The 17,425-nt window shown below is 44.3% G+C and overlaps 1 pseudogene; it reads right to left on the bottom strand.

Moving 5' to 3' along the window:
* Nucleotides 1–7,305: 7,305 nt before the first annotated feature.
* On the bottom strand, nucleotides 7,306–16,733 carry LOC120874081 (annotated as a pseudogene).
* Nucleotides 16,734–17,425: the final 692 nt, after the last annotated feature.

Raw genomic sequence — 17,425 nt, forward strand, 5'->3', positions numbered from 1 at the left:
CTTTTTCACTCTCCACTTCCACTTTCATCAAGAGGCGTTTTAGTCCCTCTTCACTTTCTGCCATAAGGGTGGTGTCATCTGCATATCTGAGATTATTGATATTTCTCCCGGCAATCTTGATTCCAGCTTGCACTTCTTCCAGCCCAGCGTTTCTCATGATGTACTCTGCATATAAGTTAAATAAGCAGGGAGACAATATACAGCCTTGACGTACTCTTTTTTCCTATTTGGAACCAGTCTGTTGTTCCATGTCCAGTTGTTATTGTTGCTTCCTGACTTGCATACAGGTTTCTCAAGAGGCAGGTCAGGTGGTCTGGTATTCCCATCTCTTTCAGAGTTTTCCACAGTTTATTGTGATCCACACAGTCAAAGGCTTTGGCATAGTCAATAAAGCAGAAATAGATGTATTTCTGGAACTCTCATGCTTTTTCAATGATCCAGCAGATGTTGGCAATTTGATCTCTGGTTCCTCTGCCTTTTCTAAAACCAGCTTGAACATCTGGAAGTTCACGGTTCACATATTGCTGAAGCCTGTCTTAGATAATTTTGAGCATTACATTACTAGCATGTGAGATGAGTGCAATTGTACGGTAGATTGAGTATTCTTTGGCATTGCCTTTCTCTTGGATTGGAATGAAAACTGACCTTTTCCAGTCCGGTGGCCACTGCTGAGTTTCCAAATTTGCTGGCATATTGAGTGCAACACTTTCACAGCATCATCTTTCAGGATTTGAAATAGTTCAACTGGGATTCCATCACCTCCACTAGCTTTGGTTGCAGTGATACTTTCTAAGGCCCACTTGACTTCACATTCCAGGATGTCTGGCTCTAGGTGAGTCATCACACCACTGTGATTATCTGGGCTGTGAAGCTCTTTTTGTACAATTTTTCTGTGTATCCTTGCCACCTCTTCTTAATATCTTCTGCTTCAGTTAGGTCCATACCGTTTCTGTCCTTTATCGAGCCCATCTTTGCATTGAATGTTCCTTTGTTATCTCTAATTTTCTTGAAGAGATCTCTAGTCTTTCCCATTCTGTTATTTTCCTCTATTATTTGCATTGATCACTGAGGAAGTCTTTCTTATCTCTCTTTGCTATTCTTTGGAACTCTCCATTCAGATGCTTATGTCTTTCCTTTTCTCCTTTGCTTTTTGCTTCTCTTCTTTTCACAGGTATTTGTAAGGTCTCCTCAGATAGTCATTTTGCTTTTTTGCATTTCTTTTCCATGGGGATGATCTTGATCCCTCCTGTACAATGTCATGAACCTCCGTCCATAGTTCATCAGGCACTCTGTCTATCAGATCTAGTCCCTTAAATCTATTTCTCACTTCCACTGTATAGTTCTCTATTGTTTTGATTGTTTGTTTGTTTTGTTTTGTTTTGTTTTTTCCATACCCACTGGGAGTGGTGGGTGGTAATCTGGCACTATTGCTTAGGCAGAAGCAAGAGGCAATATTCAGGCTTCGATTGAAGAAAGTAATGAAAAGCACTAGACCATTTAGTTATGACTTAAATCAAATCTCTTATGATTATACAATGGAGATGAAAAATAGATTCAAGGGATTAGATCTGGTAGCTGGAGAACTATGGATGGAGGTTTGTAACATAATACATAGCTTAGTTCGGTTCAGTCACTCAGTCGTGTCTGACTCTTTGTGACCCCATGAATCACAGCACGCCAGGCCTCCCTGTCCATCACCATCTCCCGGAGTTTACTCAGATTCAAGTCTATCGAGTGAGTGATGCCATCCAGCCATCTCATCCTCTGTTGTCCCTTTCTCCTCCTACCCCCAACCCCTCCCAGCATCAGAGTATTTTCCAATGAGTCAACTCTTCTCATGAGTGGCCAAAAACTGGAGTTTCAGGTTTAGCATCATTCCTTTCAAAGAAATCCCAGGTCTGATCTCCTTCGGAATGAACTGGTTGGATCTCCTTGCAGTCCAAGGGACTCTCAAGAGTCTTCTACAACACCACAGTTCAAAAGCATCAATTCTTCGGTGCTCAGCCTTCTTCACAGTCCAACTCTCACATCTATACATGACTACTGGAAAAACCATAGCCTTGACTAGACGGACCTTAGTCGGCAAAGTAATGTCTCTGCTTTTGAATATACTATCTAGGTTGGTCATACCTTTTCTCCCAAGGAGTAAGGGTCTTTTAATTTCATGGCTGCAGTCACCATCTGCAGTGATTTTGGAGCCCCCCAAAATGAAGTCTGACACTGTTTCCACTGTTTCCCCATCTATTTCTCATGAAGTGATGGGACCAGATGCCATGATCTTCGTTTTTTGAATGCTGAGCTTTAAGCCCACTTTTTCACTCTCCTCTTTCACTTTCATCAAGAGGCTTTTTAGTTCCTCTACACTTTCTGTCATAAGGGTGGTGTCATCTGCATATCTGAGGTTATTGATATTTCTCCCAGCAATCTAGATTCCAGCTTGTGTTTCTTCCAGTCCAGCGTTTCTCATGATGTACTCTGCATATAAGTTAAATAAACAGGGTGACAATATACAGCCTTGACATACTCCTTTTCCTATTTGGAACCAGTCTGTTGTTCCATATCCAGTTATTGTTGCTTCCTGACCTGCATACAGGTTTCTCAAGAGCCAGGTCAGGTGGTCTGGTATTCCCACCTCTTTCAGAGTTTTCCACAGTTTATTGTGATCCACACAGTCAAAGGCTTTGGCATAGTCAATAAAGCAGAAATAGATGTATTTTGGAACTCTCATGATTTTTCAATGATCCAGCAGATGTTGGCAATTTGATCTCTGGTTCCTCTGCCTTTTCTAAAACCAGCTTGAACATCAGGGAGTTCACGGTTCACATATTGCTGAAGCCTGGCTTGGAGAATTTTGAGCATTACTTTACTAGCATGTGAGATGAGTGCAATTGTGTGGTAGTTTGAGCATTCTTTGACATTGCCTTTCTTTGGGATTGGAATGAAAACTGACGTTTTCCAGTCCTGTGGCCACTGCTGAGTTTTCCAAATTTGTTGGCATATTGAGTGCAGCACTTTCACAGCATCATCTTTCAGGATTTGTAATAGCTCAACTGGGATTCCATCACCTCCACCAGCTTTGTTCATAGCGATGTTTTCTAAGGCCCACTTGACTTCACATTCCAGGATGTCTGGCTCTAGATTAGTAATCACACCATCGTGAGTATCTGGGTTGTGAAGATCCTTTTTGTACAGTTTTTCTGTGTATTCTTGCCACCTCTTCTTAATATCTTCTGCTTCTGTTAGTTTCTTACCATTTCTGTCCTTTATCGAGCTCATCTTTGCATGAAATATTCCCTTGGTATCTCTAATTTTCTTGAGAGATCTCTTTCTGATTCTGTTCTTTCCCTATGTTTCTTTGCACTGATTGCTGAAGAAAGCTTTCTTATCTCTTCTTGCTATTCTTTGGAAATGTGTATTCAGATGCTTATATCTTTCTTTTTCTCCTTTGCTTTTCACCTCTCTTCTTTTCACAGCTGTTTGTAAGGCCTCCCAAGACAGCCATTTTGCTCTTTTGCATTTCTTTTCCATGGGGATGGTCTTGATCCCTGTCTCCTGTACAATGTCACGAACCTCATTCCATAGTTCATCAGGCACTCTATCTATTAGATCTAGGCCCTTAAATCTATTTCTCACTTCCACTGTATAATCATAAGGGATTTGATTTAGGTCATACCTGAATGGTCTAGGGGTTTTCCCTGCTTTCTTGAATTTGAGTCTGAATTTGGTAATAAGGATTTTATGATCTGAGCCACAGTCAGATCCTGGTCTTGTTTTGGTTGACTGTATAGAGCTTCTCCATCTTTGGCTGCAAGGAATATAATCAATCTGATTTTGGTGTTGACCATCTGGTGGTGTCCATTTGTAGAGTCTTCTCTTGTGTTGTTGGAAGAGGGTGTTTGCTATGACCAGTGCATTTTCCTCGCAAAACTCTATCTGCCTTTGCCCTGCTTCATTCTGCATCCCAAGGCCAAATTTGCCTGTTACTCCAGGTGTTTCTTGACTTCCTACTTTTGCATTTCAGTCCCCTATAACGAAAAGGATATCTTTTTGGGGTGTTAGTTCTAAAAGGTCTTATGGGTCTTCATAGAGCCGTTCAACTTCAGCTTCTTCAGCAGTACTGGTTGAGGCATAGACTTTGATTACCATGATATTGAATGGTTTGTCTTGGAAACGAACAGAGAGCATTCTGTAGTTTTTGAGATTGCATCCAAGTACTGCATTTCAGATTCTTTTGTTGACCATGATGGATACTCCATTTCTTCTGAGGGATTCCTGCCCACCGTAGTTTCTGAAAAGTGTTACCACATTCCCATACTGGAGTCAAACCCGGGCCGCCTGGTTGAAAACCAGGAATCCTAAACGCTAGACCATATGGGAAATGCTATGTTATAGTACAGTAAGTGGTGACCAAAACCATCCCCAAGTAAAGCAAATGTGAGAAGGCAAAGTGGTTGCCTGAGAAGGCCTTCAAAACAGCTGAGAAAATAAGGGAAGTGAACAGCAAACAAGAAAGGGAATGATATACCCAATGAAATGCAGACTTCCAGAGAATGGCAAGGAGAGATAAGAAAGTCTTCATAAGTGAAAAGTGCAAGAATTAGAGGAAAATAATAAATTGTAAAGAGTATAGATCTTTTCTGGAAAATTGAAGAGACCATAGGAATACTTCATGCAAAGACAGGCACAATAAAAGACAGGAAAGTCAAATGCCTAACGGAAGCAGATGAGATTGAGAAAAGGTAGCAAGTATGCACAGAAGAATTATACAAAAATGGTCATAATGACCCAGATAGAGATGATGTTGGTGTCACTCATGTAAAGCCAGAAATACTAAAGCATGAAGTCAAGTGGGCCTTAGGATTCATCACTACGAGCAAAACTAGTGGAGGTGATGGAATTCCAGCTGAGCTGTTTAAAATTACTAAAGAATGAGACTGTAAAAGTGCTACATTCAAAATGTCACAAAATTTGGAAAACTCAGCAGTGGCCACAGTGCTGGAAAAGGTCAGTTTTCATTCCAATGAAAAAAAAAGGCAATTCCAAAGAATGTTCAACCTATCATGCAATTGTGCTCATCCCAGTTGCTAGCAAGATAATGCTCAAAATCCTTCAAGCTAAGCTTCACAATACATGAACTGAGAACTTCCAGATGTACAAACTGGTTTGAGGAACCTGAGGTCAAATTGTCAACATCCATTGGATCATAAAGAAAGCAAAGAAATTCCAGAAAAACATCTACATCTGCTTCACTGACTATGCTAAAGCCTTTCACTGGGTGGACCACAACAAACTGTGGAAAATTCTTAAGAGACTGGAAGTAGTAGCTCACCTTACCTGTCTCCTGAAAGTATGTATGTAGGTGAAAAAGTGGCAGTTAGAATCAGACACGGAACAACTACAAGATTTAAAATTGGGAAAAGAGCATGAAAAGGTATACATTGTCACTCTGGTTATTTGTATGTAGGAAAGATCATTCGATAGGCTGGACTGCATAAATCCCAAGATGAAATCAAGATGGCTGGGAGAAATATCAACATCCAGATTTGAAGATGACACCACACTAATATCAGAAAGCAAAGAACTAAAGACCAATTAATAAGGAGAGGAGATGAAAAAAGCTGGCTTAAAACTCAACATTCAAAAAACTATTCACAAAAAGACACTCAACGTTCATGGCATCCAGTCACAACTTCATGGCACATAGATGCAGAAAAAGTGGGAAAAGTGGCAGATTTTATTTTCTTGGGCTCCCAAATCACTATGGACCTTGACTGCAGCCACAAAATTAAAAGACACTTGCTCCTTGGAAGGAAGAAAGACTATGAAAAACCTGCACAGTATATTAAAAACCAGAAACTCACTTTGCTACAGAGGTCTGTAGTGTCAAAGCTGTGGTTTTTCCAGTAATAATGTGCAGACGTGAGATATGGACAATACGAAAGGATGAATACCAAAGAATTGAGCTTTTGAACTGTGGTTCTTGAGAAGATTCCTGAGAGTCCTTAACACAACAGGGAGTTCAAACCAGTCAATATGAAAGGAAATCAAACTCTGACCTGCTGTCTTAGCTGAGGGATCTACTGAGGGTCTCCAGGTGGAAAGAACGGATGTTTCCACTGCAAAAGTGCCTTATCATGGCAGCTCCAAACAAATAGTTTGTAGCTGTACCCCTGGAAGAAACTCAGAAAGGTTGAAGGCTCTGTGTACCCTGGGTCTCCCGATACATGTGTTGCATTCTCCCCAGCAGAATTGGAGCCCAAGGAAGGGGCATTGTGTGCCTTGGAGGAGGGGGATGGTTCAGGGATCCACTGGCGTCACCACTTACCAAGTAAGACTGGAAAGGACAGAGCAGGCATATATGGCAGAGAGCTGGTGACTGGGGTGTGGGAACAAGAGGGAACCAGCTCTGCATGAAGTACCACACCCAAAATCCCCTGAAAGAGAAGCCCAGCAGTAAGATCATCTGAGATGGGATGAAGAGAGTCTATTTCATTACCCCTTATAATTCCTCTGAATGAGAAGGCGATGGAGTTGGTGAGTCATCACAAACTCTTCCATGGCCTAGACCAGCCCTTTGTCATTATCCTTGAGGCTGCCTCTTCCCAGCTTCAGTCATGTAGTTCTGGAGGAAATTGACAGTCATGTGTGCTGCTGGGTCAGGGTCAATGACCATGTAAAGCCAATCATAGGACCCCATGGCCCTACCAGGATGGCTGATCTAGTGCTGTACATGTGAACTGAGGTGAGTCATTCAGAGAACAACCTTCAACTCTAATGGCTCCGAGCTTCTTTCCTTACTAGAAGATGCCTTCAGGATATAAAACTCTAGGGCATGTAGCTTGGACTTCCTCACTAGATGTAGAAGCCTTAAGGAGTAAAGTTGTGAGGCTAAGACCATCAAAGACGAGGGAAGGGAAAGAGCGAGGGTGAGAGAGAATTGATGACTTCTGATTTCTTGGGTCCAGTTACTGAGATCCTTGTATTTGCTCTGATTCTTGTGTCCTGGATTCCCAGAATCATTTCAATGAGTCTCCCCTTTCCTTGAAGTCAGTTGGGGGTGGCTCCTCTCAACTGTGATTCAGACTTTGTTCTAGATCCTTCCCGATCATTGTACACCTCCCAGACTCAATCAGAGACACCTGTTTGTTTCAGTACCATTACGAGTGAAACCCTTTATTCTTTAACGGGAATAGGGTTTGCAGCCCACCAAATACAGTTCGCCAGCATCCTGGACATGAGCGCCCTAAGTGTGATGTGAGTGTTTGCTCAGAGCAGCCTTACTGATTCTTGAGCCACACCAAGCATTTACACTGCCTGTGCCAGGCCAATCCTGTCATTTCCTCGATCATAAACCGAGAAGTACTGCCTCCGGAAGACGTCATCCAAGATCCAGGTCTCTAGATATACTCACTGTGTTCTCTTTAAAGATTGTATAGCAGTGTCCTCTAGAATCCTGGGGGAGTCAGAGACACACACCTGTCAGCCTGAGCTCTTACCTGTGACTCCCGCCAATATTCAGACCCAGCACAATTCTTGGTTTTATTTCCCTCTTTTGGTAAGTATCAAGGGGTTTTATGAGCAGCAGAGGATGTGAGAGTTCATCCAAAACCAAAACAGGACAAGACATGCGTTTGCCATGAGGAAGGGTGTCAGGGAGGGGAGGACTGGGAGTTGGGGGTACAGCAAAATGATAAGAAACGAAGTCCTACTGTAGAGCATAAGGAACTATATTCAATCTCCAGTGATAAGCCACATGAAAAAGAATATACATTCTTAAACGAATGTATAGTTTTTATGTGTGTAACTGAGTCACACTGCTGTGCAGAAGAACTTAATGCAACACTGAAGATGAGCCACACTTCAATAAAATTTTTAGAAAAGAACAAGAGTGTCCATAGTTCTCCTCACTCTGTTTCTTTCTTCTGACTCCTGCTCCCTGTTTTCTCTGCAGACAATGCTGGTTCTCCTCCTAGTCCCCACAATCTGAACTTTATTTTAAAAACTTTATTTTGTATTGGAGTATAACTGATTAACAATATTCTGAGTTTCAGTTGGACAGAAAGGGGCCTCAACTGTATGTATCCGGGTATGCTGGTCCCAAAGATACCCCTCCCATCCAGGTTGTCATATAACTGAGCAGAGTTCTCTAAGCTACAAAGTAACTCATTGTTGGTCATCCATCTTAAATAGAGCAGTGCCCACAACACGTTCTTGAAGACTTAACTCAGGAACTCTGGGAAGCTTCCTTCAGCCTGCACTCACCCTCTTTGGCCACTCCAGCTTGGTTGGGTAACTTACTCTGGTTCCCCATCCCCACCAGTCAGTCTATAGTCCTCATAACCCCCCGAAAGTCCTCAGTGCCCCAGTGCAGAGCACCTTGGGATGCCATTTGCATGGAATCCAGTGCAGTTTTGCCCAGAACCAAGCAACTCTCCACATGGATCCATAAGTTTACAGTTTTAGAATTCCTGAAATTCCCTTCCTTCCTCAAAGTCTTCTTTGAGCCCATCAGCCAGCTCTGAACTCCCCTAGGGAGCTGATATGAAGCCTCCACCCTGTGCCAGGGCTGAGCAGTCACTGTGCAGCCTTAATTCACATTGGCATCCAGGCTCCCCACAGAGGGTTCAGGTATCCCAACTCACAAATGGGGCAACTGGCCAGAGGTAGGGGAAGATGCATCTGAGAACTAGGGTGACCATGTAATTTATCATCCAAATCAGGAAAACTGCGAGAAGGGAAGGGAGACCGTTTATCCCTATGGTGGGAGAGCACACTGGGAGTGTCCCCAGTCATTCTCCTTTTCATATGGCCTATTTCAGTGACCACTGGAGCTGACTTTCATGTTCATGCATCTGAGGGTTCAGATTGAATTGAAGCTCTTTGAGGACTGAGCACCATAGTGTTCACCTCTCCTTGTGACTCCCACCATGCCAGCATGGTGTGGCGTCTCCACATTTATTTCAGGATGATCAGTGTCCCAGACAGCCCTTTACTCTCAAGTGGTTGGTTTTGTGGCAGGCTCTGGCCCAGCAACAGGGCTCAGCAGCATCTGCAATAGTGCGAGATGGCCTGCAGAGGGCGCCCTCCTAGAAGCTGCAGCACAAGGGTTTCTGGAAGTTCCTATTTGAGAACCACCCCTCAGGGTTCTCCCCTCACCTTGAGGATGTAGGCTCGAGCTAGCACTGGGTATTTGATGCTGTTGATAGTGAAGATAATAGAGAGAAAGTTATTGAACATAAAACATGAAACATAGTGTAGTTAGAGAGACAGGGAGAGAGGTTAGCCCTGGATATCCTTCTTGTGTGTGGAGACTGGGAGAGACCGTGGGGCATGCCCTTTCACCTCGGAACGCCATGGCACGGTGCTGATGAGCTTCTGGATGTTACTGACCAGTTTTCTTGGGCCAAGGATCAGTGATGTCCACAAGGGCCTCGCAGCTGCCAGAGAAGCAATAGCCTTTCTTTTCATGGAGATGCTAAGAGACAGTGTGACAAAGCAGGCATCAAGGCCGCTCTGAGTCTCCCTAGAGCTGCCCCCTTCACGACTGTCTCCTAAACAGCCCTTCGTCTTCTGTGCTGACTCTTTTCTTTTGCTCTCAACACGGCACCTTCCTTGACATCCTTGAATGCAGTACTTGAATACAGTAGGATATGTTATATCTTGACACAAGCTGGTCTTCCTTCCTAGAAGAGCCCCCTCCCCTTTGACTTGCAAATGTCTTCTCATCTTCCAGATTCCAGCTTAATTGTCATTGTTTCACGAAAGTCTCCCTCGGTGTTTATCAGTCTCCTGTCTTGGTCACTTTCTGTTGACCATGTATGTATGGTCATGTATGCTGCTGCTGCTGCTAAGTTACTTCAGTCGTGTCTGACTCTGTGCGACCCCATAGACGGCAGCCCATCAGGCTCCCCCGTCCCTGGGATTCTCCAGATTCCAACTGGAGTGGGTTGCCATTACTTTCTCCAATGCATGAAAGTAAAAAATGAAAGTGAAGTCACTCAGTCATGTCTTACTCTTCGCAACCCCATGGTCTGCAGCCTACCAGGCTCCTCCGTCCATAGGATTTTCCAGGCAAGAGTACCAGAGTGGGGTGCCTCTCATGTCTAGCATGTACAAAAGTCACAATTCACTATGTCGCCCTCACATCCAAGAAGGCAGATGCACAAGAAATGACACACACACATAGTGAAGTCACAATTCACTATGTGTGTGTGTCATGAGCGTGTACCAAAGTCACAATGCACTAGACAGCATTGTGTGTCATTTCTTGTGCATCTGCCTTCTTAGATGTGAGGGCGAGTTTTATTTTCATTGCCTCCCTAAAGTGCCTGTACACAGTGGATGCTCAATGCTAGTCTGTTTAGTGAGTGAATGAAGAATGTGAAAATAATGAATGAGAAACATCCAGAAAGCAGTATCTGGTGGGAAACAAATCATGGGTCAACCACGGAGTGAAGCTGGAGATTCGCAGGGACAGTAGATTCTCATAGTGGAGGGAGAGAGGGGCTCCTCTGGGAGAGGGTGTCTCCCAGCACTGCTCCTACAATCAGCTCAGACCCTGAGACCTTGGCCAGGATATACATGACTAGCCCACAGAAACTCCAAAGGACAGGTCAGCTTTTGTCTGAGGGTATCACACAGAATCCTGTCAATTATGCCTCTTGTCCTCAGGTCACTCCTGGATCCCCCATTCCTGATTCTCTGTTTAGCCCCTGCCCCACTGTGTGCAGGGGGTGTCTTTTTTTTGAGATGCTTTCAAGTCTTTAGACTCAGCCAACCTTTCTCCACTGATGGGTAGCTGCTCCCTAAGAAGACCAGTTTTCCCCCATTTAGGAATTTCCCTGTTTTTAAACTGACATTTATCTGTACTGAGAACTTCCTTGGTCCCAGGTAGCCCTGGACAGTTGGTCATCCTGTAACTCTGTTCAGTCTGGTGTAATCCTCCCTGATCCTCTGTTCAGCACACTGTAGAGTCCTCTAACCACGCTCCATGCCTCACAGGGCAGTGGGTGCAGCCCTCTCCCAGGTGCACAGACCTCTCTGGACCCTTTTAGTACCCTGGTCAGAGCCCTGGTCAGAAGGCCTGGGGATTATGAACCCATGGGTTGTTTGCATATCTATGTGTTTATGTGTTTGTTTATATATGTGTTTGTATGTGACTCTAATTGTGCTTTTGTGTCTCTGACTAGCTATGCATGGTTATATGTGTCTCTGTTTATATGTGTCTGCTTGTGTGTTTCCATGTGTCTGTGTGTCTGTCTGTGTTGTTGTGGGTGGTGTATATGTCTATGTCACTATGTGTCTGAGAATCCATTCGTGTGTGTCTGCCTATGTCTGTGTACAGATGTGGAGCATCAGTTGGGCTGACCCTCAGAGGGAGAGGCTTACCCGTCCATGTGTGCAGGCCAGTCTCCCGCTTGGATCAATGGTACTCAGTTGAGCGCTCCCTGGTAGTAGGCTTGTCCACCCCTCCAAAAATCACCACACTGCCCTTCCCCTGCATCTGTAGAGAGAAACGAGGGGGAGATCTTTGGAGGACAGTAACAACAGCACTGTTGGAAAGCTTGTGTTTGTGCTTGTCTACCCATCAAGGCCCTAATAAACTCTCCATTTACAGATGCAGAAATTGAGGCTAGGAACGATTGAGATCCAGACTGAGGTCAGTTACTGGCTAATGAGTGGCACAGAGGAGGTTAGAAGCTGAGTCACATGGCTGGGCTCTACCCACTATGTCTTCTGAAGAGGCCCAGGACCTCCTGCTACCTGTGTGCTCAGAAACCCTCAGATGACAGGGTGCTGAAAAGTTTTTGCTTTCCCCTCATCCAGCTTGTCATTTTTCAGGAAAATCAAAGCCTGGGAGTGCTAAGGATGTGGGTTCAGGTCACCCAGAGTTTGCTCCACTGGCCTGTGACCTCTACAGCTAAAGGGTCCCACACTCAGAAGGGACCCCACCTCTCCTCTCCCTGTCTTAAAATGACTACTGTTTCTTGAACAAGGGATCCCACATTTTGTTTTGAGTCCCACACTTTTATTTTTTACTGGCTCCTGCAAATTGGGTAGCTGGTCCTGGGCTCCTAGTGGAATGCTAATGAGGAAGGAAAGATATCCAACATCCTTCTCCTTCCTTCCTTATCAAATTCATAAGCAAATCCTATTGCTTTTCCCTCCAACTTCTTTTGTGTTGTCTTCCTTTAGTCTTCCTCCTCACTCACCCCCCAGACCAAGTTACTAGTCTTGAGCTCAGGAGCAGGTATGTGTTCCAATAAAACATTATTCATAAAAACAAGCGGCAGTGCCAGGTAGGGCCTTGGGGCCATAGTTATCCTAGGTTAGATTATCTCTCAGAATACTTCTTTATCAAGAGTTCTATAATTTTCATGCAACTGAAAGCACCTTACAGCTAATTTGGAGAAAGGGATTGTCCATCTCAGACTTACTTGCTCAAGTAGAAGGCAAAAACAGGCTCAAAAATGGCACCTTGATTCTTCAGCCTGTCAAAGATGGGGATGGCTCCAGTGAAGGATATGTTGGGGTAGTTCAAGCCCAAGACGCCATCAAAAGGTACACCCTCAAACCTGGATTCTGCCAGGCTTAGACTGAACGGCTGGTCAGTGCTTACGAGGTCCCCAATCTGTGGGAGAGAAGAGTGGTCCCACTTACAGATACATGCAGTGGTGCTAGGACTGGGCTGGGGTGCATTGCCATTACATCCTCAAAGAAGAATTGAGGTTGGGCTGTGTCTTTGGTAGACCTCAGACAGTTAGAACAAGGTTGGAGGGGAATTGGGGTTCCATTTGTGTGAGGCTGTGAATTTTAAAACATCTGCCCCTCTGAAAAACACCACCTGAGTGAGTCAAATTGGCCCTGTGGCTTCTGTCCAGGTGGGGCAACCAAGTCAGGCCAGGACTCATTGGTGCCCCCTTGTGGACAAACTGAGTGGAGAGCAAGACAGCCTTCTCTTTGGCATGATGTAATGACAGGAATGGCCTGCATTCTCTGTATGTAAGGAACTGTGGATTCTGCATCTGTCCGGGAAGATAGAAGCTGAAAACCCAATCTTACTTGCAGGGTTCTATGAAATTATTGCCTGGAAAATTCACTTTTGGGGATATGTGTGTATTTCTGTGAGTGTGTTTGAAAGAGAAAGAGAAAGAGGGGAACTACTCAAGTACTTTGGAGAGGCAAGCCAAAGTTTTATTAGACTCTCAAAGGTCTCTTAGAGTGAGAACTCATTTATCAAGGTCTCTGACATCTCTGGCCTCCAGTTTCCCACTTTGAATACTTGAAGCCCTTGACTGCCCCCAGGGTGCCCAGATCAATTTTATCATGTCCCAAACACCCCACAGCAAGTACAGTCTTGAAAACCCAGCCCAGCTGCACCACATACCATATGTGTGACCTCAGCAAAGCCCTTGCTGTCTGTACCTCAGTTTCCTCATATGTCTCATGAGCTAATCAGACCACGTGCTGTGTGGGGTTGTTGCAGATTAAAGCAATTATTACCTGAAAGTGTCTGGAACAGTCTGTGAATATAAAAGTGGGTGCTTTTTTCCCCTCTTCTCACTCCTAGCAAAATGAACCTTGAACTGCTCATGGGCAGAGGAGCTGCAAGTCCACACCTCAAACCACTCTCTCGGTTAGCTAATCTGTTTGCTCATGTGTCACCATGGGCACTGCCTCCCCAGACACATAATTCTGTGCATAAGATGGCCAATATCTATGGGAGTTAGGCTAGGAAGGGTCCTGCCAGATAGTCCTGCATCTGTTTTGCAAGCATAGGTCACTCCATAGCCAGTCCTGACTCAGCTTCTGTTTACAGATTACCCGGTGTCATAAGCAAGAAATCCCTTTATGCTCCCAGATCCATAGGCAATGCTGGAGGTCCTTTGGGTAGGCAGGAAGGTGGAAGACTTTTAATGTCTGAACCTAACTTGTGTAGCTGCAGACACAAGAGATGAGTGTCATCAGGTGCTAAGGGTGGAAAACAGGGTGGCAGGGTAATTGAAAGATAGTCCAGGTAGGGGGTGTCTATACTCCCAACAGGCTGGACTAGGGCAAAAGACAAAGGGCACCCACAAGTCAGATAAGCCTGTGTCAAAGACAACCTGGAATTCCTGAGGGGGTGTTCCAATGGTGATGTTACCCATGTATAGCATCTACAGGGAGAAGAAGGGAGTGAGTTAGTGCAGAACTGGCTTCCCTCTATTCCCACACTGATACCTCCCTCTGGGTGTCACATATCTCTTGAGATCACTTTCTAACCACCGTGCAGCTCACAGCCTTTGATCACAGTGGTGTCTGCATTTGATATATTTTTCCTGTGCTACATTGCATGCAGGATATTGATTCTCCGACCAGGCTTTGAAGTGATACCTCCTTCATGGCAAGCCCAGAAGCATATCCACTTGGCCTCCAGGACTGCTGGACACCCAGGGAAGTCCTGGTGCCTTCATTTGAGAAGCTATGTAGTCTCTTAAAACCCAGCCTTAGCACCCCCTTCTCCAGGAGGTCCTTCTTGATCAACCCCAGCCACTCCCTCCGAACTCAGACCACATCCAATCAACACCACACAGGTGACCCTTTCATTTAACATGTATTTACTCTTTGCCTATCTCTCAGGCTAGCATGGGCATCCTTGAAGACAAAATAAGCCCTTTTCTAATCTAAAAACAGTAAGTACTGTGATAGATTCTTATGGCCTTTCACGGAATACAGGTTCCATAACTTTTCACTGCTGTGGTTCTTGCATCTGTGGAAACTGAATTCCTCTGCCTAGGGATTCACAGTTGCTTTGCAGTTGGTTCTACCTTTTGATCAGAGCTGATTCACTCTTCGTCTGTAACTGAGTGACTCCATTAGTTCAGAAGGATCTGCTGCTGCTGCTGCTGCTGCTGCTGCTACTGCTGCTGCTAAGTCGCTTCAGTCATGTCCGATTATGTGCAACCCCATAGACAGGAGCCCACTAGGCTCCCCTGTCCTAGGGATTCTTCAGGCAAGAACACTGGAGCGGGTTGCCATTTCCTTCTCCAATTCAGGAAAGTGAAAAGGGAAAGTGAAGTCACTCAGTCGTGTCCGACTCTTAGTGACCCCATGGACTGCAGCCTACCAGGCTCCTCCATCCTTGGGTTTTTCCAGACAAGAAGAGTGAAGTGGGTCGCCATTGCCTTCTCCTCAGAAGGAACTATCTCCATCAAACTAATGACACATCTTTGACACAGAAATGGATATTTACCTGCCTCCTAGTAATTTCTGGACCCAGTCACCAAGATCAAGAGGTGAGGATGATAGAGCCTTCTCCTTCGGATGGGGCCTCTGTTGCCCAGGGATTCTACCTCTTGCAGAAACCTCCTGTATCCCCAGCCCCAACATCCCACCCGTCACCTCCAGATGACCCTAGTGCTAGGCTAGAGCACCAGGGGGCTCTGTTGAGCACCATCCTCCCAAAACACTCTCATCCATGATGTTCCTCAGAGGGTGAAGAGTTATATTTAAGCCACGAGAAGAAATCTGGGACAGTCTGTAAGTATGTTCCTTCACGAAATTGTTCAGCATGTTTTTTTCAATGAGAGTTTTTCTCATGGTCTTCACTTTTGTTAGAGGTATTCTTTCATCTAGCTTTTGACAAAGAAAACAAAGCAGCAGCTACAATTATCTGTCAGTGTTACGGTATAACTGTCATTGTAATGGCACTGTGTATTTTCCAATCATTTTTATGAGCCACCTTATTATCACACTTTTATGCACCTTCCATGGCAAAGACATAGGTTTGAATAAAGATTCTGTTCTGTAATGTTGGGTAGGCCGTATGAACATGTGGGGTCTCAGTGTCCCCTCAGTAAAATGGTGGAATGTAATGATTCAAACCCTCCAAATAGAATATTTTGGGGATAGTGAAGTGATGGATATAAGGTGCCTGATAAATAGGAAGTCTCAACAATGACAGCCATTAGCACTGCTGTTGCCATCCCACTGTATCCTTCTCATAGAAGCTCAGGGAAGGAGGTAGAAGGGGAATTCCTGTCCTCTTTTACAAGGGAGGAATTTGAAATGCAAGAGGTTTGTGAATTGGCTGTGGTCACACTGCTTGTCAGATATAAAACAGTGTATAAATAACTTTCCCAACATTTCTCCAAGTTGAAAGAGAAGAGATAGTTGAAAAAAGAATCCAGGAGATAAGGAACAAGTTAGGGAAATGTAGAGGCTCCAGAAGGAAGGATGAGTCAAATGAAAAAATGAAAGAAAACAACACAGAGAGAAAAACACTCAGAGCCTTCCAAAGAGATGGAGAGATAAAAGATAGTGATACAGAGATGCAGACATAGACATATACACACTGAAGTAGAGAGGAAACAAAGAAAACATGCTAAATAAAAGGTAAAGTCCTATTCCACAGGACCACACCTACATCTGCACTGACTGTGCACTGAAAATTGCAAAAAGTTCCTATATCAATAGGTCATGAAATGACTGGACCGCAAGAGTTGTGCAGCTATGCAAATCTACATCAAGACCCTTGGGACCCACAGTTCCTATAGCAAAGTACTTATCAATAAGTAAGGGTTGACTTTAAGATTGTCAGGGAAATATTCCATTCCCTTCTAAAACTGATGAATAGAATAATCAGATGAAAAGAAAAATCACAGAAATGAATATGATGTGGCTTACAGTCTCCATACATACATGACTATGAAATCTGAGAAGGCCACCAGCCTGAGGAGCACAAGCCATTTCATGCTTCTCTCCTGGCTCCAAGTACTCAGGAATGTTCAGGTTCTTAGCATGTAGTGGTGACCGGGAGCCCCTAGTTATATATGCTCTGACATGCCCAAGTTTAGTCCTTTAGGCCAATAATAGGTCTGAAAAAAACACAAAGGTCTTGATAAAATCTTTACCTTCATCAGTGTCCTTGGCGAGTGGACTTTGAAGCTTCTCAGAATACAGAGAATTGAACTGTAATCTCTTCCTTGAAGTTTGGCTGGAAAATAAAACTGATCTGTATGGACATCTAAGAAGATGGAGAACCTTGCCTACTTGGAGAAAAAAAAAATGGCTAAGAACATCATAAAAATGGATACCAAGGGCCATGCTCGACATTCGTGATTTCGTGTCATCTTCCTAGCCACTTCATGAGATATGCGTTGCTGTCTTCATTGGAGAAGAGATTGCTAGGAGGATAAGTTATCAAATGGCAAAGTGAAGACTTCAGGGACAGCCCAGGGACATACACCTGGCTTTAGGTAGTGGGTCTAATGGCAGACATCAGGGGCACCTATGATGCCTGTCTGCATCAAATAATTAGGGCAGAGCAATACTTCAATTGCATGCTTTCAGCATTGAAAGAAATGCCATATGCATCCACAAGAAATTTTATATCACCCACAAATGTACAAGGAAGAACTCTGTGCTAGGTTCTGGGTTAAAGCCT

This window comes from Oryx dammah, unplaced genomic scaffold (assembly GCF_014754425.2).
Source record: "Oryx dammah isolate SB20612 unplaced genomic scaffold, SCBI_Odam_1.1 HiC_scaffold_15, whole genome shotgun sequence".
Lineage (NCBI taxonomy): Eukaryota > Metazoa > Chordata > Mammalia > Artiodactyla > Bovidae > Oryx > Oryx dammah.